The sequence below is a fragment of the Limulus polyphemus genome, unplaced genomic scaffold, assembly GCF_000517525.1.
Source record: "Limulus polyphemus unplaced genomic scaffold, Limulus_polyphemus-2.1.2 Scaffold28, whole genome shotgun sequence".
Classification (NCBI taxonomy): Eukaryota; Metazoa; Arthropoda; class Merostomata; order Xiphosura; family Limulidae; genus Limulus; species Limulus polyphemus.
In genome coordinates this window covers 330,344-357,543 of record NW_013665638.1, presented here as the reverse complement: position 1 = coordinate 357,543, position 27,200 = coordinate 330,344, and the positions used below count along the sequence as shown (strand labels likewise).

The 27,200-nt window shown below is 32.2% G+C and overlaps 1 protein-coding gene across 1 annotated transcript in view; it reads right to left on the bottom strand.

Annotated features, from left to right (window-relative positions):
* Positions 1–27,200, bottom strand: part of LOC111085837 — a 51,163-nt gene that overhangs the window by 16,033 nt on the left and 7,930 nt on the right. The window lies entirely within an intron of this gene.

The window sequence follows — 27,200 nt, the reverse complement described above, 5'->3', positions numbered from 1 at the left end:
TTTCATTCTCCAGCTGTTTAAGATATGCGACAGTTGAACAGAAGATATGACTGGAAGTCTTATTCTGGTGAATCCATACTCGGTTGACATCATTTTTTGATTATGTTTTGTACTGTTGCCTGGGGCACAAGAATGGCTTTTACCAATGACTGTAGTATTTGTGGAATCTCGTCTGTTACAGTATGCCACACTTTACTTATAACGGCTCAGTACAACTTGTTACATATCTCTTTTTCTATGGTTCTGGTGCTCAGAGTTGATACATGTTCTTGTGTTTCCATTAAATATTCTTGTTTTAGAAATACAGTACTATGTCTCCTATCTTAAAACATCTTTATGGCCTAAGTGTGTAAAAAGTTTTTATGAGAGGAAAAGGGTTGTTACGTGCCCATCTCAAAAGCAATATATTTTGGTGGAATCACACAACCTATAAATTGTGATTGTCACGTGACTTGCTGATTTTCATATTTAAAATCGTTTTAATATAAAGCACTCAACCTCTGTACTAAATCATATCTTATATTCTGGCGTGATTAATGCATAAATAAGCATTAATGAAATTGAATATACTAATAATCATAAGATATAAAGTAAAATGAATAATTTTCCTGAATACATCAGAGCTTCAATCAGTTGATTTAGGCTTTATAGATAATAAAATGTTTAGCGTTTCTGAATGTGTGCAAAAAGGTAACAATATTATATTTTTATTGTTCACAATCTTATTTCAGTTATTTACAAGCTTTTATTACTTTTGTTTTGAAATTATTATAATTTTTTTAGTCTTACTATTTTAAGACTTTGCAACTTTCTTTTTGTGATTACAGATGTTTCACCTATTCACAGATTATCCTTAAACCTAACATGTACTCCCCGAAGAGTGACATAGGGTGTTCGGTGTTCAGATTAAGTTCCATATGTCATCCCGTGGGATGATTTTGTGATTACAGATGTTTCACCTATTCACCGATTATCCTTAAACCTAACATGTACTCCCCGAAGAGTGACATAGGGTGCTCGGTGTTCAGATTAAGTTCCATATGTCATACCGTAGGATGATTTTGTGATTACAGATGTTTCACCTATTTATCGATTATCCTTAAACCTAACATGTACTCCCCGAAGAGTGACATAGGGTGCTCGGTGTTCAGATTAAGTTCCATATGTCATCACGTGGGCCCTATGTCTTCCCCCTTGCGTTGAAGATTGATACGTCAGCTAATATCTACATATACTTTGTTCACAGCGACCACTCAACAGTGCAATGCTGGCATAGTATCTTATGACTGGATGCATACGTTACATCCCTATCTAAAGATGAATATTTGTAAAGCGTTTATCAAACAATACAGATCCACAAGATGCAACATTTTGAAAATAAATATCTATAATGGTCTTCATGGAAGTGAGAAAACTCGAACAACAAAGCATGTCGGACAGCAGCAGGTCTCAAAAAATACATCACAAGTCAAATCGGAGGTTCTTCCTGAACCACAAAGTGAAAACTTTGGTTAAAAAAAAAACCTACCCCCCCTTTGTATTTCGATGAAGCTGAGACAGTTAACAATATAGTAAAAAAAAATGAGAAGTTAAATGAAGGTTGAAAAATCAAACGTTTATAAGCTTTAATCCACATCTTAAAACCAATTAGCTTTTTTTTTATAAAAAGGAATTTCAAACAAACTGAAATTAGCAATGCCATTCGACTATATTCCAGTTAAGTTCTTCCAAGCAGCTCCAAGAAATTTTGGTGCTGTTCGTCAGTTTAAACGCGATCTTAGAAGTCGTCGTCCACATACAAGTGGATGGTCTGTAAAAAGTTTCTCAGGATGTATGGTCTAAGACTGAACTCACTGTTCTTTGTATAAGCTTGTTACAATGGAAATTGCAGTGTCGGGCAATAGTGAGTAATCATGGCCATCAGAACGAGCACGATCAACGATGGAGGAAATAGTTCCAAGGGCAGCACGGGACCTGGAACATAGTTTTTTTTTTCTTTCTGAAGCGCGATTAACCTTGTGTACACTGTCTACAAAAAGAGGAGAGAGATTATCGACACGTCAAAGACAAAGAAAAAAAAGGAAACTTCGCAGAAGTTCCGCCATGTGTTGATGAAGATCCTGTTATGTGCAAATAACTGAATAAACCTGTCAGATCGATCCATTTGTTTGACCAACAGTACCTTTGCTAAGGGCGAGCTAATGGAACATTGAAAGACTTAGAAAAAAAACTAGGTTATGTATGGATTTTTAAATATCTGAATTTTGTAACTACTAAGTTTGTTCAGTATTAATAAATTTAGATGAATATTTATGTTTTTAAACAAAGAGAATGATTTCAAGCACACCCTAAATAGTTGTTGTTTTTATCAGAAAGTTATCTCAAGCACACTCTAAATAGTATTTGTTGTTTTTATCAGAAAGTTATCTCAAGCACACTCTAAATAGTATTTGTTGTTTTTATCACAAAGTTATCTCAAGCATACCCTAAATACTTATTGTTGTTTTTAGCACAAAGTTATCTCAAGCACACCCTAAATAGTTATTGTTGTTTTTAGCACAAAGTTATCTCAAGCACACCCTAAATACTTATTGTTGTTTTTAGCACAAAGTTATACAATAGGCTATCTGCATTCTATCTACCGAGGGGAATCGAACACCCATATCGGGAAACACTCTCTAAACAACAATAAGCTGCAAACTAAAAACCGGAGCCTGTGATATATGCGTGTATTAATTTAAAATATCAATACATTTCAATAAATTACTACCAAAAGAAATATAAAATAACAAAATTGTTTTCATTAAAAACTTTTATATTCATAAACTCTAAGTTTAGGTCAAATTATTTATAAGAAATATGATATTTATTACTTACCATACTATAGTACGATTTACGCTTGTTTGTTAACAAACATGTACAGTAGTTAAATATATCCCATTAGGCGCGGATTATTAACTTGAGAGATAAAAACTGTTACACATTTAGTTTTAACAATGAAACAAAAAATTCTTTCTTCAAGCGGACTTTAGGTAAAATAAAAGATGTCTTAAGAAGACAAAGAACTGTAAAATATAATAACATTATTAGAGCCTCTAATTTCTAAATTGTAGACTTTTAATGTGGAAGTTATTTTAGTGAAGAAGTAAAAAAAGTAAGGTTTAACTTATTAAACATTTTAACTTTTTTTCTTAAATTAACAAATAAAATAAAACAAAACAAACTAAATAAACTAAGTGATAAATAGTTAACCTAAATTATATCTGGTGGCTTAGCGAGAAATTCAACAAACAAATAAAAGTTTTCGAATTGATTTCGAATATTTTTACAAATCTCACATCGTTTTATGTTCAGTACTTTTTTACGAAGTTCAATTTAAAGATAAAAATATGTATGAAATGCATGAACGATTTATATATTTCTTTCCCCCAGTTCTCGTCACTAGCGAATATCATTATTAAGGGCTTGAATCCTAGCCAGTTATGACGCAACATACACTGAAATCGAAATTATCTAAAGTCATAAAACATATTCACAACTTGATACATTTAAGAAATGTTATATGTGAAGTTGGGTTTTCTTCCAAGCACATCACTTATCAACCATTGTATAAATGGTTGCATAAATTTAAACAGCGTTAATACAAAAAAAATAGCACTGACAGAGCTGCTCTATCAAAATAGAGTAAAATATAGGCAAATGTATCTTAATGAAAGGAAGGTATCATGTGTTAATATTTGGGATAATAACTGCCACTGATAATTTTGTATATGATTTCTGCTTGAAAACTAGGACTGATAACGGCAATTAATTAATTAATTCTACTGTAATGCTTGTTTTATATATAATATGCATATATATAACGTTTTTTTTATTTTCTAGTTTTTTATGAATAAAAAAAGGATAAAACATTATTTGCCACCTTCAACACTGTTAATAGTATTTATCAGCATTAATATATATTTGGCAGATTCTTTTAAAGTTACAAAATAAATGAGTTATTTCTTACTCAAAATTTCACTTGTTAGAGTACGTTTGTTTTAACGCAAAGCTACATTGGGCTATCTGCTGTGTCCACCGCGGGGAATCGAATCCCGAATTTTAGCGTTGTAATTTCGTAAACTTACGCCAACTGGGATACCATCTGTTAGTGTTTATAATAATTTATTAATGAGGTAATATTAAGGAAAGCTAGGGGTAAACAGTCTGGGTAAAATCAGAAAACTAAAATGATTTCAAATTCTGTCAGCAGTGTACTGAAATATTTAAAATAATAAACTTTCTTTCGTGACTGCTTTTACATTATTTACATATAACTGAGCTTGAATCCCATATATTTCATGATCATTAGTTTGTTTCTTGATCTTCTATAACTGTGTTAAGGAAAGAAATCTGCAAGTTCTCGACTCAATTTAGATATTATTGCTTCAATGTCACTTATAATTCCTCTTCTCTTGGACAGAGTGCTAGTCCTTATTTCTAAGTTTAATATTATAGGTTATTGATATATAAAAAACTGGGACATCATATTTTGTGCGCACCACTGAAAAACGTCCTGCTCTTTAAACTTTGGATTTGCAAAGATACACAGTTCAGCACTGGCATATCGTGTGGCGTAAATTTTTTTGCTTATGTTTTGATTGTATTTGGGTCGAATATCAAGTTGTCGACATAACCTTGACAAAGCATTTATAGAGCTGTTTTTATTTTTCAAAGTAACTACATTGGTAAATGCAATCTATCTGCATGTGCATTTGATTTCACATTGACAAGGAAATCGCACCTCAAAGACGTCACCTATACGCCTGAGTTATTGTTGTTATAATATGATTTCGTAGCTCTTAAATTAACTCTAATGCACTTATCCACAAAAATGTCGTATCTATTATAAGAAAAATCTTGTTGAGCTCTATGACTATTTTAGTTATCGTGTGGAAAAAGATCAGACAAATTGAATCTCTCTGCTGCTTAATATACACGAAGCTTAAGAAAATACGTTTGATTCTGTCAAACATGAATTATGCCCTAATAGATCTCACACGAAACAGCGTTTGAATTAATTAATTCAAAATCGCACGGTCGTAATATTTCCATTACTTGGAAGATGTTGGCACGAGCGGAATAAGTTTGCAAGTGTCACGTTTATATCCTACTGTACAAGGTTTTCAACATTGAAAACTTACTCCCTTAAACCACTCTTGAGACATGATCAAATCAGTAAAGAGTTTTGTGACAGACGATTGCAAAGAAAATGTAAAACTGTATTCTGTAAAAATAAATCAACGAAAATACAGGGACCAATTTTTGATCTAATAAGATTACTAGTACGAAACTATTGATTAGTCTTTATAACAAAACAATAAAGTTAGGTGAACCGAGTCTCTCTATGATCGACAATAAATATTGATTAAATATACAATGAAACCTACTTAATAAATAAAAATCTTCATATCTCACTCAACAATTTATAGTATGTTTACTGCATTGAATTGCAATGAATTACATCATTTCTTACATCATATATAAATCTATAACAGAAGCAAGGCATACAGAGCAGAAGAATAGAATTATCAATGGTGTAAATCTGGCAGCGCTTTTATAATTAGCAATAGATCAAGGCTCAAAATTAATCTAACATTGACATTGCAGATCTGGCAGCGCTTTTAGAATTAACAATAGACCTAGGCTCAAAATTCATCTAACATCGATGTTGTAAATCTGGCAGCGCTTTTATAATTAACAATAGACCTAGGCTCAAAATTCATCTAACATCGATGTTGTAAATCTGGCAGCGCTTTTATAATTAGCAACATCTAACATCGAAACATATATTAATCTTCGAACGTTTATAAAAATAACAGAAAATGCAAGAGTTCATCTATTTTTTTGTTTTCATTTCTTAAATTGATATTTTCAAATAATCGCCGAAAACTAAAGTTATGGAAAGAATCTACGTGCGATATTCACGTACAAGTGCATGAAGAATGTGCTTGCTTAATCCCTTATAAATTTCATGTCATGCCGTCTGACGAAACAGCTAAGCTCAAATTCATAAAAGCATTTCTTGGCGGTACGTCGCCTGAAAGAAATTCGTCACCTAAACCTAAATTGGGATACAAGCAAAAGGCAACGCCTGGTCGACGAAAGCTATAGAAACAAGAAGGTGAAGTAAAAAAAGAAAAAAAAAAGAAATTGTTATTCCATCCTCCCTGCTTGATTGCTTGTTGTAATTTGACTACTTTAACTTAATCCAGGGCCACAAATTATAATATTTTACACAAGACATCAAGAAGTCATGTCGTCTACGAGCCTCTTGTACAATTTCACTTACGTATGGTTCACAGCTGAAACTTTTTATAGTTGTAACTTTACTGTTAAAAAGTAGGAGTATTAATGAATTAGTAACCATGTCTTTATAATCTGAATCTGACAAGTAAAATGATGCATTAAGTGTGCTATGTATGTTTTAATCATCTTCTTGCAATATGGCCCTACCATATTTTGGCTTCTGCAACTGAATAGAAAAGAGGAGCCTTGGCTCTATATTTCTTTTATTTCCTCGGTTCCATGTTCAAGTTTCCATAGGACTGCTCTTATGTGACTACATGAGTGCCCTTGTCTTGCCATGCATGAACATCATACTTTTAATTAAAATAGTCCAGTCTTGTTTACAACGAGCGTGCAGTTTATTTGTTTTTTTTTATATATTTTGTGGAGCATGGACGTCTGCTTTCAATATAATGTCATTATTGTCATATGTTTGGTGCAAAATTTGACCTACGTTACCACTTTGGAAGTAGTTATAACTATGCAAGCTTTTAAAGTTTTCATCTCTTGTTCATCGACTGCCTTTGATGATATTGGATAGTTGTAAATATTGCCATACATAACATTTGGCCAACTTCTTGTATCATCGATACAATTAGTAATTTCATTTACGTTTGGTGATTTTGAATAATCACTATATGATTCCATTTTGGTAAATAATAAACGATTTATTGATAGTATGTCAATTTGTTTACGTTTTCTTTCACTATTGCAATAGCGCCGGTAATAGTATCGCCTCTCTAGCGGCCGTGTCTAAAAGTAAGGACGATAACTGAAAAAAAAAGTAAACGTTTATAAGCCTCCAAAATTATCGTTTAGCCACTGGGGGTGGGGAATAACTCTTTTTGTGATGATTTGTTTGCTTGAAGTTAGGCACAAAGCAAAACAATGGAATATCTGTGCTCCGCCCACCAAGAGCATCGAAAACAGAATTATAAAGTTGTGAGTCCGCAGACATACCACTGTGCCACAGGTGTGTATGCGCGCGCGCGCGCGCGCGTGTGGGGATTATAATGAATAACTATTATAATACAAAATTAAAAAAATATTAAAAAGTCAACCCCTTATTTTTTTCTTAAATAAAAATATTTCTGGTTATGGAAAGCAAAACATAATAACTATGCTTAGCTTTTGCTTTATAGATGACTTTCGAAAATGTTATTTATGGTTTTTCTTTTATATTTTATATATCTCTTGCATACACGGAAACAGAAAAAGGAAATTTTCAAGCACTGCCGAGGAAATTTATGTTTCTTGTTAAGCACATACAGTGGCTTGCAAAGGTATTCACCATCTACCAGTTATGCCACATTTTGATGAAATACTAATAATGCAATCAATTTTTAATGAATTTGTTTCTATTTAAAACTCTAGGTGTGAAGGAGGTTTAATGTCAGGAAAACCTGCAAAGAAATTATATAAACTGAAATTTGCTGATTGCATAAGTATTCAACCCCTCAGTCAGTACTTGGTGGAAGCACCTTTGGCAGCATTTACTGCTGTCTCTACCAGCTTTGCACAATGGGATGGTGTAATTTTTGCCCATTCTTCCTGGCAAAATTGCTCCAGTTCTGACAAGTTCGTTGGGGATCTTTGATAGACTGCAATATTAAAGTCTTGCCATAAAGTTTCTGTTGGATTCAAGTCAGGACTTTGACTTGACCACTCCAGGATAATCATTTTCTTCTTTTGAAACCACCCCGGTGTGGCTATGATCTTGTGCTTTGGGTCACTGTCTTGCTGAAATGTGAATTTTCGACCCAGTTTTAGATTTTGAGCTGACACAAGCAGGTTTCCCTCTAGGATTCGCCTGTACTTTGCACCATCTATCGTCTCCTCAATCCTGATAAGCTTCCCACTCCTTGCTGATGATAAGCATCCTCACGACATGATGCTGCCACCACCATGCTTGACAGTTAGGATGGTGTTGACTGGGTGATGTGCTGTGTTGGGCTTGCGAAGGACGTAACGCGTTGAATTTAAACAAACTCCATACGAGATTTAATAGAATTAATTTTCAGCAATGACTTCTTTCTCGCCACTCATCCATACAGGCCAGTTTTTTGTAGGGATCGGGATTTTGTCGATGTATGAACATTGACTCCCAATGGAACAAAGTCATTGTTGGCTTCACTATGGTGTCTCTAACCAGTTTCCTGCTTGTCTGGCTGCTTAGTTTGAAAGGGCAGCCTAATTTGGGTAGTATGAAGTACATTACACTTCTTAATGATGGACTTCACTGTACTCAAAGGGATAATCAGCGACTTTGAAATTTTCTTGTAACCTTCTCCTGATCTGTGCTTCTCTACCACCTTACCCTTGACATGTTTGGAAGGTTCCTTGGTCTTCATGGTTAGTTTGTCGTATCATTGTGTGAGATGTGGTTTGAACAGATGCATTTACTCTGAAGTCAAGTTAAACCACTTTGATTACATACAGACAGAGACCATTACACAAATTTTGTGACCTTTCAAACTATTTTTTTGGCATCTAAACTGATTTAGTGTTGCCATAGCAAAGGGGTTGAATATTTATGCAATTGAGAATATTCCAAGTTTCTTTGAAAATCTAACTTACTTACATAATATGCGCGTTTTTTAGCTTTCTCAATATGAAGAATATTGTATAGATTCTATATATAAAGTCCAATTTGAAAGTTTCATGATTGCAAGCTTAGACTGCAACAAAATTTGGAAACTTCGTAAGGGGGATGAATACTTTTCAAAGCACTGTAGCTACACAATGGGCCATTTGTGCCCGTCTCGAGTATCAAACCTGAATTATAGCGTAAAAAAAGCCCTCAAACGTACTCTCAGACACGGGGAGGCGTCAAAGAATAAAACGTAATTACTTAGTTCATGTTTAATAAAAAGCTGTTTAATATTTCTTAAGAATACAGGCTAAACTTTGACGAATAAAACGTAATTACTTAGTTCATGTATTTAAAAAAAGCTGTTTAATATTCCTTAGGAATACAGGCTAAGCGTATTAGTATATTACGGGTATTTTAGTTTAAAAAAATCATCGTCTTTGGTTTAGTTAAAATCATGATATTTTAGTGACATAATTGTGCTTAAAGCGTTTAAATATTATAATATACAAGGGTAGACAATGTCACATCAAAATAACTTACTTTAAATTGTATGTATTTTGAACTAATTTAACATGTAAGGAACATTGAATAGCTGAGCCCAGGTACTTAAAAACTGTACAGACATCGTTCAGAAAATTTTCAGCCTACACAGTGGATGTTTAAAAAACTTTAGGAACTATATAGTTTAAACATAAGAATAGATAAACTACTATCCATATTAACACATTGTATTTGTAAAAAAAAAATATCAATATAGACATAACTGGAGCATTCCATAAGCAATATGTCTATTCGTTATATACTTAATTTTAGAAAAAAAAAATCTTTTGTCGTAGGATGAAAGAGTATTGCCATCATTGAACGTAATTCACTGACCTCTTGGTTATTTCTTTGGTGAAACTAGAGCAGCTGGTTTCGACAAAGTTCAAAGATTAACGTTAAAACCAGGAAATAAATTTGAAACGTTCGACCAGAAACAGGCTATACTTCTTTACCGCATCAGTTGTCACTAGCTTTTTCAGGTTACTTTTACAGAGGTTGTGAGATCAGAATACGTTTGCAAGTACTTTACAATAATACACAAATACATATATATATATATATATACATACTACCTTTTTAATTTTTAGAAACATACATCGTTTATGTTTTAATTTATTGTAATCTATTTTTTTACGTACCTAAATTTTTAAAACTAAAAATTATATTGCTTGTGTTATGGATAAGGTATATTCAGTAGAAATGGACCATTGTTATTTATTCAAATATTAGATACCATTTACAAATAATATAATATTTGTAACAAAAAGATATAATTCGAATCATGGTCTTTTAGTGACATAATTATGAGTAAATTGTTTAAATATTATAATATATAAGAGCAGACAATGATAACATCATTAAAGTAGTAAATGATAAGATATTGTTTTACATCAAAATAACTCATTCTAAATTGTATGTATTTTAAACTAGTTTAACATGTTAGTAACCCTATACATTTTGCTTATGTTGTGGCTTACGTAGTCTCTTTCATCGTTATTTCGACTTTAAATGATAAAAAAGTATGAATTTGTTTTCCCGTAAACTCTCCTTCTCTTGAATAACAAAAGTTGTCAGCAAATGTGGTGTTACTAAAAAATAAAGAGAGGTAAGAATATCTTAGAAACTAGTTAAACAATAAATTTGACTCATTTCTTACGGCTCGACTCGCAATCTGCGGGTCGCGGGTCCGCATCCCCGTCCCACCAAACATGCTCGCCCTTTCAGCCGTGGGGGCGTTATAATGTGACGTTCAATCCCACTATTCGTTGGTAAAAGAGTTGGCGGTGGGTGGTGATGACTAGCTGCCTTCCCTCTAGTCTTATACTGCTAAATTAGGGATGGCTAGCGCAGATAGCCCTCGTGTAGCTTTGCGCGAAATTCAAAACAAACAAACAAACAAACAAACAAACATTTCTTACGTATTTGATCAACGAAAGTATAGAAAGCTGTTAAATGTTTTATGGTAGTATCCAAATATAGTTTCACATGTCTTATGGTAGTATTCAACCATAAGACATGTGAAACTAATTCTAGTATTCAGAATTAGTTTCACATGTGACACGAATAAGAGTTAAGATTTTAAAGATATGGTATTGATTTTAAAATCAAGTAAAGAGTTATCGACACAGCTGGTGGGTGCTGTCTAAGCAGTATGGCATGAAAGAAAACCACTAAAAACACATTTCTTGGTTTAACAAAACACCTCGCTAAAACTGATGATAACAATAAGCCGATAACGTCTTTTTTCGTCAGAGGTTCTGTCACCTAAATGGTAAAGTTATGGGATTTTTCCTATGTACAATATATATAAATATGTTCCTTTTCAACTGTACTACACACAGCGATGCGTATAGATACATAATAATAATACGGATATATGACAGATTAATAATACACACCTGATTATTTTGGTAGAACTTAATTTAATGATGAATCATATCTATGCATAATAAATGCATAATTAATGTTATATCAAACGTTCCCCCTTCATTAAAGCTGTAACATTTATTCAAGTTGCGTTAAATTTGAGGCACTGTACAAAAGTAACGTCATGACTAAATTCTGAGCTTTAATTGTCAACAACGAGAAATAAAATGAATGCTTGAAGTTGATTTACATTTAGAAATAAGTATTTAAGGTGATGAAAAATAATCAAAGGAGTTTATTAAATTACGTATGGAAATGTAAATACAAAATAAAACCACCATAAATATGTTCAATACGCTAATAAAGACGTACCTTTTACCATAAAAATATAATTAATAAAATACTGTTTTTCATATTTCACAATATAGGTGGATTAAAGGGGGGAAATCAGTGACGATGTAAATTCGAGAAATTAAAATTTTTCATCGTATAAGGTTGAATACACTTTAACAAAGCTACTAAAGTTATCTGTCGCTGTTCCTAATCTTGAGCTTCTGACCAGTGGGAAGAAAGTCAGTCAGCAGCATTATACCACTCACCATCCACTCAAAGCGATTGATTGTCGCTAATATAAAGCATTCAAAGCTTGAAGTGGGAGTAATATTTTGTGTAATCTCAGAGATTCGAGCTCGGCTCACATATATTTTTTTAAAGTCTAATTGGTGTAAATAAGACTTTAAAATAGCAAATTAAGCAGGAACAATCAAATATTTAATATATTAATTTGCAATGAACATAAGTAAATGTTACCCCATTTTTTTAGAGTGTCATGAACTCCAATTACAGTATTCAGTATATTGTATATATCGATGCCACCCTTAATTCGTAGACTTAGTTTGTTAAATGAATGTTTAGATCAATTAAATAAATCACATTAGATTGTATCTATAAAACTGCCTCGATGGCACAAAAGTAAATCTTAGGACTTGTACGATAAAAATTGGGTTTCAATATCCGCAGTAGTCACAGTAAAGATAATTCATTGTGTAGCTTTGTTTTTAACTACAAATAAACGAAAAAACTACAAAACTCGGATTAACAGTACAAACAAAAATCAATGATCTTTCCGTTTTTAATTACTTTCATAATAGTAATACTAGGACTTGAATAATTGGTTTATAATGTGTGATAACATTAAACAGATCAAAAGTTAAGCAACACTACATGTTATCAAACCAGCTAAACATCAGAAACGTTTTATGCATGACATTTGCACTCTTGATAAAGTAAAATGTATGATAAAGTGCGTTAGTACATTAAATATTTTATTTTATTTTACCATATCATGCAAAATTTGACGACTTGGCCTTGATGGGTATTATTTCACTAGACAGGTATATGGAAATAAACTTTAAATTAACTAATTGTTTTTTTTTATTAATTTGAAATAAAAATAACACTCACTTTGAACCAGCTTTATTTGTATGCACCTACTAACACGTCAGTGTTAAAACTGGAAGTCCATAAGTCACGAGATGATAGCCATTGTGTTGTAAAATCAATGATTGATTGATTTTTGATGCGCTCCAACTTTCGTCGAAGTATTTGTACATGGCTTGTTAGCGAATCTTTTCACTGGAAAGCATTAGCTACGTTATCCTGAAGAAATTGTAACAAAAAGGACAATGTGCTTGTTAAGCATATTTTGTCATATTTAGGGCGTCTTAAGTTTCACAGTGGATGCGCTATTATACTTTTCGAAGGAATTATGGTAAGAATAGTCAAATATTATGTTATTATTTCTTTTATTATGCGTTTTTGTAACGACCTGAGATGATAACGCACGAGCAGAAGCAGTGATAACGTCGTTGTTATCTGCAAATTTTTTTTTATCGTCATCCGGAAGAGAAAAAAAAAATATAGCTGCCACTAAGAACGAATCCCAATATTAGTTTTGCAACAACTTACAGAAGTTCGAAATATTTGCTACTAATTCATCTTATCTCTAGATTTTCATGTAGTGATTTTATTTATAACGCCTGTAAGTAGAAATATGCATTGTGAATTAAACATTTTTGCCCAAAAATGCTCGAAAACAGATTGTAAGTTCGATTATTGTTGTTATCATATATTTGATCACTTTTTATTTTATATCTTAATATTGCTATTTTAAAACTGTATTCTTAAGAGAAATGAAACTCCAGTCTATATAATTTAGAACCTGTTAATCACGGTATTTTTTATCGTTAGTTAATTAGTTTCGCTTTCACTGTTCATTAATGTTTAACGCAAGTAGTTCATTATTACCAACATTATTTGGTAACAGTCACACTGGATGCTCCACTGTGAAATAAAATGATGCACAGGGGGTGTTTTTACCTCTTTGATTATATAATATCTAACACTTTTCCTCTGATGCTACTAATAGTTTGCAAATGTTTACGTTTACTGCTTTGCAATTTGGAATCAAATAATTATTTTTTCAGTTAAGTATGCCAAGTTGATAATTTCCTTTTTAACTAAGAGATTTTAGTTATACTTCTTAGAAGTATATTCCTCTTTGCGAAACCTAAATGGCTAGATTTCCGGTGGTTATTCCGAACATCCATATATGTTTTATGCGTTAGAAAAATTGGACATCTAATAATATGCATCCAGTAATAAAATAGTTTTTGAAAATACCTGAAATAAAAATTAGTGAATTTTTTAGTACTACACTTACACTACACACACACACACACAAATATATATATATATATATTACTATATGATGAGTAATAATATAAATTATGTATGGCAATTTAAGTTCATTTAATCCAGCTCATAAACCTTTCTGATCATCCAAATGTAATTAAAAGTTCATATTTCTAGATGTAAGTACATACTTGAATATTTATACATTAGTTATATTTGAATATTTGTACATTAGTTATACTTGAATATTATACATTAGTTATACTTGAAAACTTATACATTAGTTATACTTGAAAACTTATACATTAGTTATACTTGAATACTTATACATTAGTTATACTTGAAAACTTATACATTAGTTATACTTGAATACTTATACATTAGTTATACTTGAAAACTTATACATTAGTTATACTTGAAAACTTATACATTAGTTATACTTGAAAACTTATACATTAGTTATACTTGAATACTTATACATTAGTTATTATTCACTTTCCGAATCCTAACCAGAGTTACTTAATTTGCTGAACAAGACTGACATTACAATTACCTAGAAATATGTTAAAATATGTTTGTAAATATATTTATTCAACAGATAAAATTGTATGTGGACTGTGCGTTAAATTAGCTTCTAATATAGTTATTCATAATTCTGTAGGCCTCCATATTAGAATTAGAAATTGTTCATTTTGTTATTGTTTTGGATGATGAATACATATTTTTCGTTAAATTAGTAAATTCATACCACATCGATGTGAAATTTCATTATTTCCCCCGAAAAGTCATTTCTCCTTCATAACTAATCCCTGTTAACAGATGATGGATCAAATTTTTAATTATTATTATTCTCGGACTAGTAAAAAATGTCAATGCAAAACATTTATTCATTGTAATATAGTCATGTCTGGTAATTAATTAAGTATTGAATTTGGGCATTGTGAAATAATGACTTGTTTTAATCAGTTAATTTAAGCATAGTGAAATAAGGACTTGTTTTAGCCATTCAATTTACACATAATGAAATAAGGACTTGTTTTAGCTATCTAATTTACGTATAGCGAAATGTGGACTCGTTTTAATTATCTAATATTTTACCGAGAAAACATACCAGGTTACTTATCTAATTACTTGAACCTTAAGTTAGGAATATAACAAGAAGCATAAACTGAATAAATTAGGTTGTATGTATTTTTCAATTCATTCATTTCTTAAATTTTGGTAAACTCAAAATCATTTTGGCAAGTGCGTGTTTCAAAAAGTTGTTTTACTTGAAATATAATATATATATTGCTAAAAATCTTTGGTACACATTATTACATTAGTAAAATTTTCTTCTGCTGGAAATTTTTAAATAACATATTAAATAATAATTTAACACTATGGTAATTAATATAAAATTCTCTTCAAAATACGAATATTTTTAGAAAGCTCATAAAACAAATACAAACAGGTAAGAACAGGATTGAATAAAATTACAAAAGTATTTATTTTCTATGAACACGTAAATACACAAACACACACAAACAACAACAAAAAAAACCAACGACAAACATCTACTTAGGACCTTGTCAAAAATATTAACACCTAATAAACGTGATAAGTTTAATGGAAACTTAAAGTATTGTTTTTGAAATAATTAAACCAGAGTTTTTACAGATATATTATTTTTTTGTTATTGACGAAAGAAACCTATTAACATTTCTGTGTCCAATGTTGTTTTCTAAAAAAAAAATGTTTAAGAAGAGGATATTATGAACGTAAAACTATTTTTTGCTATAGGATAAGAATCTAATGGAATTTTTATATTATCAAAGTTTCCATTGATATAATTTAGGAAGTATATTTACAGAACACTGGTAAAAGCTTCATAAAATCTTTACTGAACATAATCCTTTATCTAGTATTATTTTCACCATGATAAACGAACACACAGGACTAATGAGTATTCTAAAGGTAAAAAAAAGTTAAGCTGATCAGTATCTTCAAAATTTGTTAAAGTATTGTCGACGTGTCCTAACCCAAAAATGGTGATGGGGAAAGCGAAGTGGTTAAAATTGTCTTCCAGTTAATATATTACACATGGCCACGGCCAGAATTTCCCATAAATATTCTTTCAAACTAGTTATTGCGGTTAAATAAAATACAACAAATACGGCACGTCCTCCGTCAAGAGTTTGGCTACTCTTTTGCCAACGAAGAGTGGGATTGACCGTCACTTTATAACGCCCCCACGGCTGAAAGGGCGAGCATGTTTAATGGAACAGGGATTTAAACTCACGACCCTCAAGTTGCAAGTCGAGTGCCTTAACCACGTGGCTATGCCGGGCGAAGTTAAAACCCTATAAAATGTACATAAGTTAAAGAGAAAAACTTAATAAAATTTTAAAATAAAACTAACTAATATATATAGCAAATAATGATTTGTTTGTTTTGTTGTCCTTATTCTAAGTATTTCAACGTAAAATGAGAATATATATATGAATATAATGACGTAAATTTTACAATAAGTTATGAATAGAAATTGAAAGGCTTTCAAAAATATACTTAAAATTTATGTTGTGGTTGTTAATACAATTTTCAAGTTAATATTATATGCACAAGGTGAAAAGTTGAACTTTTTTTTTATTTCTGTTACGCTTAAACATATTGCCTACTAAATGCTTTACGCACAACTCTACAATTTGTTCCCCCTCAGTGAATACTTATCTCTATTTGCAGTAAACTTTGATGCGAAACAGCGGTCTATTTAGTTATTGGGTAATCCTCGAGTTTATTGTGTTTAGAATAAATCATTTGAAACGTGATTTTTATGCAAATGTCACAATAATTCTCGAAAATACTAGAGCACTGTTCACGTTAGAGAGAAAAGGATTTCGTATAAAAATACTGTAAGAGTGAAATGTTAAAGAAATGGGTTATTTATGATACCTCAAGAGTGAAGAGCTAAAAAACAATAGATTATTTATTTGCGTTCTTTTGCTTCTTTAAGCAAAAATAGCTTTGCATAGAAACTAATTATATGTCTTACTGATGTTATTGCAAATACAGATGCAAGATAAAAGAAAACAAAACTTATTTATATACGAATGACAATTAAAGCGATGTAACTTTTAAATGTAGCAATGCGTCATAAAAAGAAAATTTCGAATCCCCGTCCCACCAAACATGCTCGCCCTCTCGGCCGTGGGAGCGTTATAATATGACTGTCAAACCCACTTTTCGTTAGCAAAAGAGTAGCCCAAGAGTTGGCGGTGGGTGGTGATGGCTAGTTGTCTTCCTACTAGTCTTACACTGCGAAATTAGGGACGGCTAGCACATATAGCTCTCGTGTAGCTTTGCGCGAAATTCAAACCAAACCAAACCAAAAAAAAAAGTAATTTAAAGTATTAAAATATTCTTTAAAGTTACAAATATAACCCTCTATTACACACTCTAACGTATAAATAAAAAATCTATCTTTCTTGCTTAATTGACATACAAATAATTATATTGTTGAATGTTATTACTTCCGACTAACAGTTTAAGTTAAGCACGGAATTACTTTTGTTGGCACCTCAATTGAACAGCGTTACCTCTAGGTAACGTAACAATTTATAACCAAAATATAACAAAGAACTTCAAAGAAAACATTGCTTTCACCCTATTTTAATAATGCGTGCAAGAGAAGCTTAAGCGCTATATATAACATGATGTGTGTCCTAATTGTTTCTCTTTTTATAGGCAAAGAACATATTTATATGTATAACCACCTAGTGTAACAATACCCCTCCCCCCAGGGCAATTAAAGTAACGATCGAATAAGCTAAACAGGTTTATTAGTTTGCCTTCAAGATAGTCAATATGGTTACCGCGTATTCTCAGTAACACCCTAAAACTATCGAACCGGTGTCACAGTAATGTCCGCTCAAGAATAAAACTCTATATTTTTCAACTAAAAATGTAGATTTTCATTAAATTTCGGCTAAACACTGGTAACCGAAGTTTTATTTAATAATATGAAACATTACATTTGTAATTCGAGCTGTATAACTTATACGAAATGTTTCTGATTGATGGGTATGTATTGGCATGTTAACAATATAGAAAGCGATACAGCTGTCGTATCTGTTACAGTGGCATCAATCTGAAATGACCAGTTGTCCAGCTTCAATTCGGAAACTCGAATATAGTTTTACTTTGTCACATCAGATGATATACAACAACTCTCATAAAAAAAATACAGAATATAAATAGCTTCATTTCATATAGACTACAACTTGGGATACAACCAAATTTCTATTGAAATCGAATGATAACCTTATGATATAATGTTAAATAGATGATGTAGTATTTCGCTTGTTACTGCAATTTGTATGTATAGAGTGGCTTTCCAAAAAAAATGTGTTATTTTATTTGATATGTACATATAACACACGCAATTTTCATATTTTCATGACATGTTCGTGTAACACAAAAGTCTATTTATGGGTGGTTTCTATGTTTCGTAAAAATCTGATGGAGTATAAAACAAAGCATGTTAATATACTTAATCTGGTGGAGTATAAAGTATTTCGAATATAAAACAAAGCATGTTAATATACTGAACAAAATAATTAAATCTAAATTTAATGACTTCCAATTTTTCTTTTTCACATCGTAAACTGTTTGATACTTTATATACTACTTTTAATAGCAGGTATTTGGGCAAGTTTACTCTGAGGATTGATCAATCAATATTTATGCTGATCGTTAGAGCCTAGGTTTTATGCTTCTGTTGGATAACACATACAATGCTGACTTTAATCTAAGAGACATCACAACGTTGGTGTTTGAGAAAGAAAACTAAAGACTGAAATAATATGATGAATAAAATAAGCAAGGAGAGTCATGTTTATCGAGGTATATGTTGCAAGTACACGAAGTTGATTAACTAAGTAATACTGTGTGACAAAATGTAAAGAAGGAAAAATAAAATGCCACAGTTTGTGATAAAGGAAAAAATTAGAAAACAGAACAATAATCAGGAAATGAAATTATTAATAATTAAACAAATGTGGTTATGCCATTTTATTTGAAAAAACAGAGATAAGAAGATCAGAACTGAAAGCTATAGTGCGTGAATGAAATTTGTGGAATTAAAAGATGATATAGCGAGCTATCCCCACAATAAGAATAGGGACGATACGATACAATTGGCAGGCAATATATTGGATTACAGAGAACGTGTTGGTCGTTATTTGGCTGAACAATGTGAAAGTATTAGACATGTTGAATAGCATGAGACTGGCACTTAAGTTCACAGTGAAGTCGATAACATTCTTTTATTCATTCAACTATAAGGCAGACTACTCACATTATATATATATATGTATATATATATGCAACATGCTACAATACAGAATTTAGGAATAGGAATACATTCGCTTTATTTGGACATAAGTTTTATTTTGTTTGTTTGCTTATTTTGAATTTTGCGCAAAGCTACACGAGGGCTATCTGCGCTAGCTGTCCCTAATTTAGCAGTGTAAGACTAGAGGGAAGGCAGCTAGTCATCACCACCCACCGCCAACTCTTGGGCTACTCTTTTACTGACGAATAGTGGGATTGACCGTCACATTGTAACGCCCCTATGGCTGAAAGGGCGAGCAAGTTTAGTGGGACGGGGATTCGAACCTGGGACCCTCAGATTGCGAATCGAGATTGCGAAGTCTTAAGTGACTTATAACAAATTGCAAACAAATATGACGTTCTACACGGATACAGCATTTAACTTCCAGAATACAACTATAGAATCTTTATTTTATAATTGAGCTTTGCCAAGGTAAAACCGTTGGAAATATAGAAGTATAAGGAACAGTTAGAGTAGAAACGGAAATATTTTTAATCTAGCCACTAATTCAGTTATTGTCCAATCACTGTACTGCTGCCGTATTGATGTTTTCAACCTCAAAAAAAAAAAAAGATCGGAGACCCATCCTTAAATTTGGATTATTAACTGGAGTGAAGGTTACAAGTCAGCATCACCGCCGCAAGAAAAATATTTTCGGATTTGAAAAGAATAATGTGCGGAACTTGTTTAGCGGTTTATTGTGGCATAAAAATTATCCTTCTGATCCACATCCCGGTATGTTAACCACTGGATTCCATGTTTCGTATTTCTGAAGGTTTTTATTTCAACTGCAAAAATAAACAAAAATATCTAAACAACACTTCAATCGAGATATGTTTAGAAAACTTTTTTTTATTATCATTTTGCTGTTGTTGTTTCTTTTGGAGTAAAGCGACATTGAGGAATTGAACCTCGGATTTTATCACTTTGTTTATATTTAGAATAGGTGTGAAAAGTGTGGTAGCAATAAGCGTTTTTTTATTTTATTATTATTATTTTGTTTTTATTCCTGTAAACTCCCAGTGGAGCATAGAGCCGCAACAACACCTCGCCAACGGAAGGTGTTGTTGCAGTTACTTGTAGCAGATTGGTTTTTACGGGGTGGAGTTGCTAGCCCCGCGCCCCTTTCTCATCCTGGACTTGGGACCAGGCAAAGGCGGAGGTTGGCATGTTTAGTGTGATGGAGATTCGAACCCGCGACCCTCCGATTACGATTCGAGCGCCCTAACCACCTGGCCATGCCGGGCCAATAAGTGTTAGATATACTAAAAAAAATTATAACACTTACAATCCAGAATGATGATTATCAATTATGATACATAATTCGCTTAGGGATAAAAGGTTAAAAACAATCATGTATCAAACAGATCTCCCAAGTATAGGAGAATGAGAGTTTTGAAATAAGGAAATGTCCAAATGAACAGATATAGAAACAAATACTGAGTAATATAATTGCATTACAGAGTTCAGTAGCAGATATATGTGTACATGCCTAGCTAATGAAATTTTATTTAGCTTAAATATAGCGAGTGCAGAGAGTAAGAGTATATAACAACTAAACAAGTATACTATGTCAACAGATTTCCCATAAGATTATTGATCAATCCTCCCATTTCCTCTACTTCACTAATTTTGACATCAAGTGATTTTGAACACAACAGGTGTATTCAAGCTGCTCTCATTAATCTTGCTAATTGTTTGCAGAGATAACTACATTTCAGAATACATCATCTTGTCAGTAGCACATGTATGGACGCTAGAGAAACAACTGTCAATTCAATATAATGTCTGTGATGTACTGGTGGATAAATATGGTGACAACACCAGCCGTCTTTATTACACATAAGTATATTAGACTCAATTCCTATTGGTTAACAAGTTGATACAGTGATTTCCAAGTATAATGCTCTAAGGTTTCGTTAAGAAAAGAAATTAACAGATTAGATTCTTCATCACGCACAAAAAAAAAGAAACATTTGGAAGGGTTAATTACGTTTTAGAAGATTCATTGTACCAAGTTTCTGTGAAGGACGAAGAGTTTAATATTCCCCTGATAGCATTTTGCAGTTTGTCTTTCTCTCAACAATGCGCAAGGGGAACAGCTTGTACAGTCGTGGTTTATGGTTCTTTGCAAGGGAAAAGTCATTGTAAATTAACTGTGACATGTGTAACTTATTAGTAATAACTATTTCAGTGAAATGAGGTCCCAATACGACACCACTCGCGACCTTTGTTAGTGTTGGTTGCATTTCTGAACTCTATGATATACTGTTTAGATCACGAACTTCCTCTTGCGATGCCATTTTCTATGTTATTCATATTCATCTTTTACATTGGCGTGTTTTGAGTTTTACATCTCTTGATTTTGTCGATATATGAAGCTTGGCGAACTTGCATTCACTGGACTAGTTTTCTTACCAAGTAGGGGCGCAGGTTGGTCCCTTGTAGATCTCCGAATTTCAAAGTGGACGAATCGGGTTCGAATCCGTGAGATACCACCTAATATTCCCCACACTTTAAATTTTGGGTGTGTTATGAGAGTGGCAGTCAATTTCTTAGCATGGATAATGAGAGATAGGATGCTGCTGACTATCTGCTTTCCCTCTATTCAGTAGTTCGAAATTAGAGACGACGACAGATAGCCTTAGTAACATTGCTGTTAATACAAATTGTAAACAGTTTTGAAGTAGTTATATGAAACATATTTTTACGTAGCTTTTTCTTTTCAATAGAATTTCTTTTTCATTCGAAAAAGTTTGTTTGTAGTTAAGCACAAAGCTACATAATGGGCTATTTGTGCTGTGCCTACCATGCGTATCGAAACCCAATTTCTAGCGTTGTAAGTCCACAGACATGGCCCAAAGAAACAAGATCCAGTTTAGTTTTTGAATTGAAAATAACAGACCTTACGACTGGTCTCCAATACACAATAACTCATAATATGTGGATTTTTTTTTCACAACAAAATGACTTTAGATACCAATAGAGAGTAATCAACTTCTCGCTTTGATATTCTAATATATATAAGCCCTTATAATTAAAAATCTTTAAAAGTAGTTCATTTATATTGAAAGTACACATTGGATTGTTTATTCCATATAAAAGCTTCTAAATTTCTTTTGTTTAAATTTTATGGAACTTGGCATATGAAAGATCTGAGTGTGTTTTAATACTCCAAATCATTCCAAAGAGCTATGAAACGTCAAACATAAGTACAGGTGTCACAAATAGAATTATAATTAGATAATAGCTTTACTTTGTAAATAGGCTAATTTATGTGCATGATGCTAGCCAAAGTTTTCAATTAGGCTTTTGCTGAGAAGTCGCAAGACAAAAAAAGATAATTTGTTTACATCTAAAATATTCTTGAATGCGTCAAATCTCAAAACAAATCTTGAGTTTTTCATTTAGCACATAGCTGCACGATCGACTCTCTGTTCTGGATGTTATACTCATAAATAAAATAACTCAATAATGTCATATTGTTTTACGCTTTTCACAGATAACGAACATCGTCTTTGTATATTCATTTTGTAATGACATCTCAAGTAAGAAAATTAAAAGGAACGTAATTTAAAGCCTTTCATTTTCGTTTTCTTTCACTAGAAATAAATATCATTATCTCTCCTTCCACCAGTTCTTGTGTAGCTTTATTCTGACAGGACCTATATAGATGTCGAGTACGTTATATTAAGCTTCAACACATTGTTACAGTCCTTGTCATTATGTCCAATCATGGTCTTTCTGACGGCCGTACACCTTGACAATAGCTAAGTGACGTAGTTTCCATTGCAAAAGGCTCTGTCGTAAGGCTGTCATGTTCAGAGCACACTTCTCCTCCTCTTTAAAGCTTTTCAGAATCCATCTAGTGTAAGAGGATGACAGTTTCAAACAGCATGTTTCAACAATTCAGTCACATAGAATTCATAGACCTTGTGTCTGGCAATATGACTGGAATGTCTTCCTATTAAACACCATGAACTGCCTTTTTTATCAGGCTGCTTAAGGTACACTGCAGTTGAACTGATATGTCGCAGAAACAATTTGTTTACACTTGGCTTGTGTCGCTCTTCAAGATGGAGATGTTTCTTGTTTGTGTCGTGTACTGTTATATGGGACACTTGGACAGAGTTTGTCACTGACATTTGTGTTTGGGGGTACGACTTTCTGAAGGTCTCTTTCTGGATTATTCTAGCGTCCCAAGATGATCTTTTTTCCTTTATTTTCCAATGCCATTAAGTATAATGGTTATACTTGTTTTGGAAAGTCAAAATTTTCTATTTATATAAATTTTTATGATGTAAATGTATGAACATTTTACGTTGAAAAAGGCTTTTAAATACTCTTCTCAAAAGTGATCAGTTTTATGTGGCATCACGCTAGCTTGGTAACGCAAACAATGCCAAAATATACGTATTTACATGTCGTTCCACCACGACTTTATATCGGCTGTGATTGTCACGTGGCTTGCAGATTTGCATATTCAAAATATTTTTCTTATAAAGTGCTTAAACCTGTAGATGACACTCTTTATTAAAAATTAATAAATTTACATTATTATTCTAATAAACTGCCTTTCTCTGAGGTACATCAGACCACTCTTTGTAAACTGTTTTTTCTTTATTTTTATAGGCAAAACGTCAGTGCAGGAAACACTAAATGATTACCTATAAAAATGATTTGTGTATAATAAACCTTTTCGTCATGAGACTTTGTACCAGCTGATACACTATAGAACTTTTTAATTACACTAGGTATTCGTTCACTTTTCTAATCAAAAAGACCTTCATTAAGGTATGTTCTAACAGTGATTGTGTCTACTTTTAAAAGTGTAGTACATTCTTTAATAAATGATTTGAGGATTTCTTGTTGAAAATTTGCATTGTTCTATATGTCAACTTCTGTACTGTTAATTAAATGGAAACGAAGTATAGTATGTTAATTACCAAAAAAAAATTAACGCGTAAGTTATTTCTGCAGCTTTCGCGCATACCAAGATAAAGTGCAGGAATATTCAAGGGAAAATGAATTTTCCATTTTGTTCGTATATCAACATGACACGAACAAAAATCGACATTAAAAAATATTATTTATAATGACAAAGTAGCATTTTGTAATCATAACTTGTTCATGAGCAGAAAACAGTACGTTATATTCAAACGATTTTGGAGTCTTTACACATTGTTACATTCCATATTGCCACGTCTGGTCGCTCCCTGTCTGACAACCATGTATTTGACAATAGCCTTGTAACGTAGTTTCCATTGCAAACGGTTACATTATAAGGCTGTCGTGTCAAAAACATACTTATAGTCCCTGCATGCTTTCCATACTCCACCAAACGACGTTTCTCAATTCCATTGTAGTAGTCCGATCGCACAGAACTACACAGACACTGAGACTGGCTACTTTACTGGTATGTCTTAATAGGGAATAGTATGAATAATCATTTCTTTCTCCAACTGGTTGTGGTATGTAACGGTTGAAATGAGATGTCGTGAAAGCATTTTTTTGCATCTGACATGTACCATTTTTCCAGGTAAAGGTTCCTTCTTTATTATACTATTGTCTGGAATACGTGGACGAATTTTGCCAATGACCTTTGTGATAATAGCTTTTCATCTGTTACAACATGTCGCATTTGCTTACCGCAATGGGTGTTCGACTTATTGCAGATTTGTTTTTGTTTTTTCTGGGTGGTCCTGGGTCCCAAAGTTGATCCATATTCCTTTAGTTTGCAATGCCATTAAAGACAATGGAATCCAGTCCTCGAAAATCTAAACCCTTGGTCTGAACACATCCTTATGATCTGAGTGTATGAACATTTTGCGTCGGAAAGAGCTATTAATACCATTGCTAAACACGATCAGTGTTTGGAGGCATAATACTACCTACGAAAGCTAAATAATGCATTTGTGGTTTTCACGTGACGTGATTAATTTCATATTCAAATTAACGTTAATATAATGAACTTAATTTTAAGTATATGTTAAAAAGCTAAGTTTATAGCTATATTAAATCTAAGCTGTTTTTCAACAGTAAACAAATTGATTTTTATTAATTCAAACACAAGTAAATCATTGTTTTTTATTTGTCATTGCAAATTAGAAATATAGTCCGTTCATGATTTTATCAGATATATAATCAAGCCATTCTCTATGAAATTATCTTACGATAAGAGGCTATTGATTTTGTCAGTGTAATATGGAGATGAGTAATAAGCCAGTCCCCCTAATGTACTGTCACTTCCTCAAACTTAAGTAGTATAGTATACATAGGAGTATAAACATGTCTTACAAAATAAGAACAACTAGTTACCACTGAAAATATTTACCTCGACGAGACGATACACATCATGGACTTTTACGAGGTTTATCTCCTACGAAATACCAAAGTAGTCTTATCACAACTAATAATTGATACCATTTAATTGTTAAATTATGTGTTCTTAAGAGTCGTCATCCTCGATACCATTATTTTTAATTCATTTGATTGGATTTCAGAAATTATAGTGCATACTGGAAAGATTTAGACATTTTGGCTATAAATTACGAATGACATTTTGGCTATAAATTACGAACAATCCTTTACTCTTCACATAATAATATGAAAAACGTTTTGTTTCAGCCAGCATTCCCCATTGCGGCTTCATGAAGGACTAGTAGTAAAGAAAAGGTTTGATGTGAAAATATAAGTTAACATCTTATACTGCTTTAACGTATATTTTAACATTAAACAGTTTTTGTACTACTAGTTCTGACGAAGCTGCGATGGCGAAACGCGTTGAATGAAATATAAAAAGTTTTTATTATTATTATTATCTGGAGTGTAAAATTAGTTTTTTTTTCTAACTTAATTTGTTTGAGTCTCTCTTTATTCACAAAGTATATTTAAAAAGCTCCATTGATGTATTCTATAGTTGGAACGCACCATAATCTATGCTGACTCTTAAGAATACATTGTTTAACTTTAAAACAGTACTGGCTGTTAGTTGTAAAATATTATTTTTATTCTCGGTATAGGATTAACCTCTTGAAAAATGCATAAGATAAAACGTTGAGCTAAACATATTTCTCGCTGGTAACCTTGCTCGTTTATGTTAAACTGACAACTATGGAGTTTGTATGAAAGTAAAACATGAAAATTGAGTCTCTGATTAAAACATGATAGTCAACAATGCAGAATAAAATGTTTATTTAAAATTCCAAAATATAGTAAAATATGAAAAAGATAAATAAAGTTTAATATAAGTAACTTAAACCTGACTTACTATATATATAATACGAAGGGAACACATATAAACGACTTTTTTCAGGAGTTCAAAATAAGATATTTACTAATATAAGGTTTATTAACAAAAAAGCTTTAAAATAGTTTTCTGAGTTTGACTATATGAAAAAAATCTCCAGTTCATCTGGAGTAGAATGTGATGCAGTAACAGAGAAAAACATAACAGAATTATACTCCCTAAACATCATCCCAAGACTGGTAACTGGTTTTGTCGAAATAATATGGGTAAAACCTTTTAGAGACTTCAAGGCTCAGCTGGTAATATCATACTCACTGTATTCCAGACAACAGAGACATATTATTCAATGATAAAGTGTACCATCTAGCTGGTAATATCATACTCACCAGACAACAGAGACATATTATTAAATGATAAAATGTACCATCTAGCTGGTAATATCATACTCACTGTATTCCAGACAACAGAGACATATTAGTTACAATATAAAGTGTACCATCTAGCTAGTAACATCAAGTACTACACTGTACTTCAGACAACAGAGACAATATTATTAC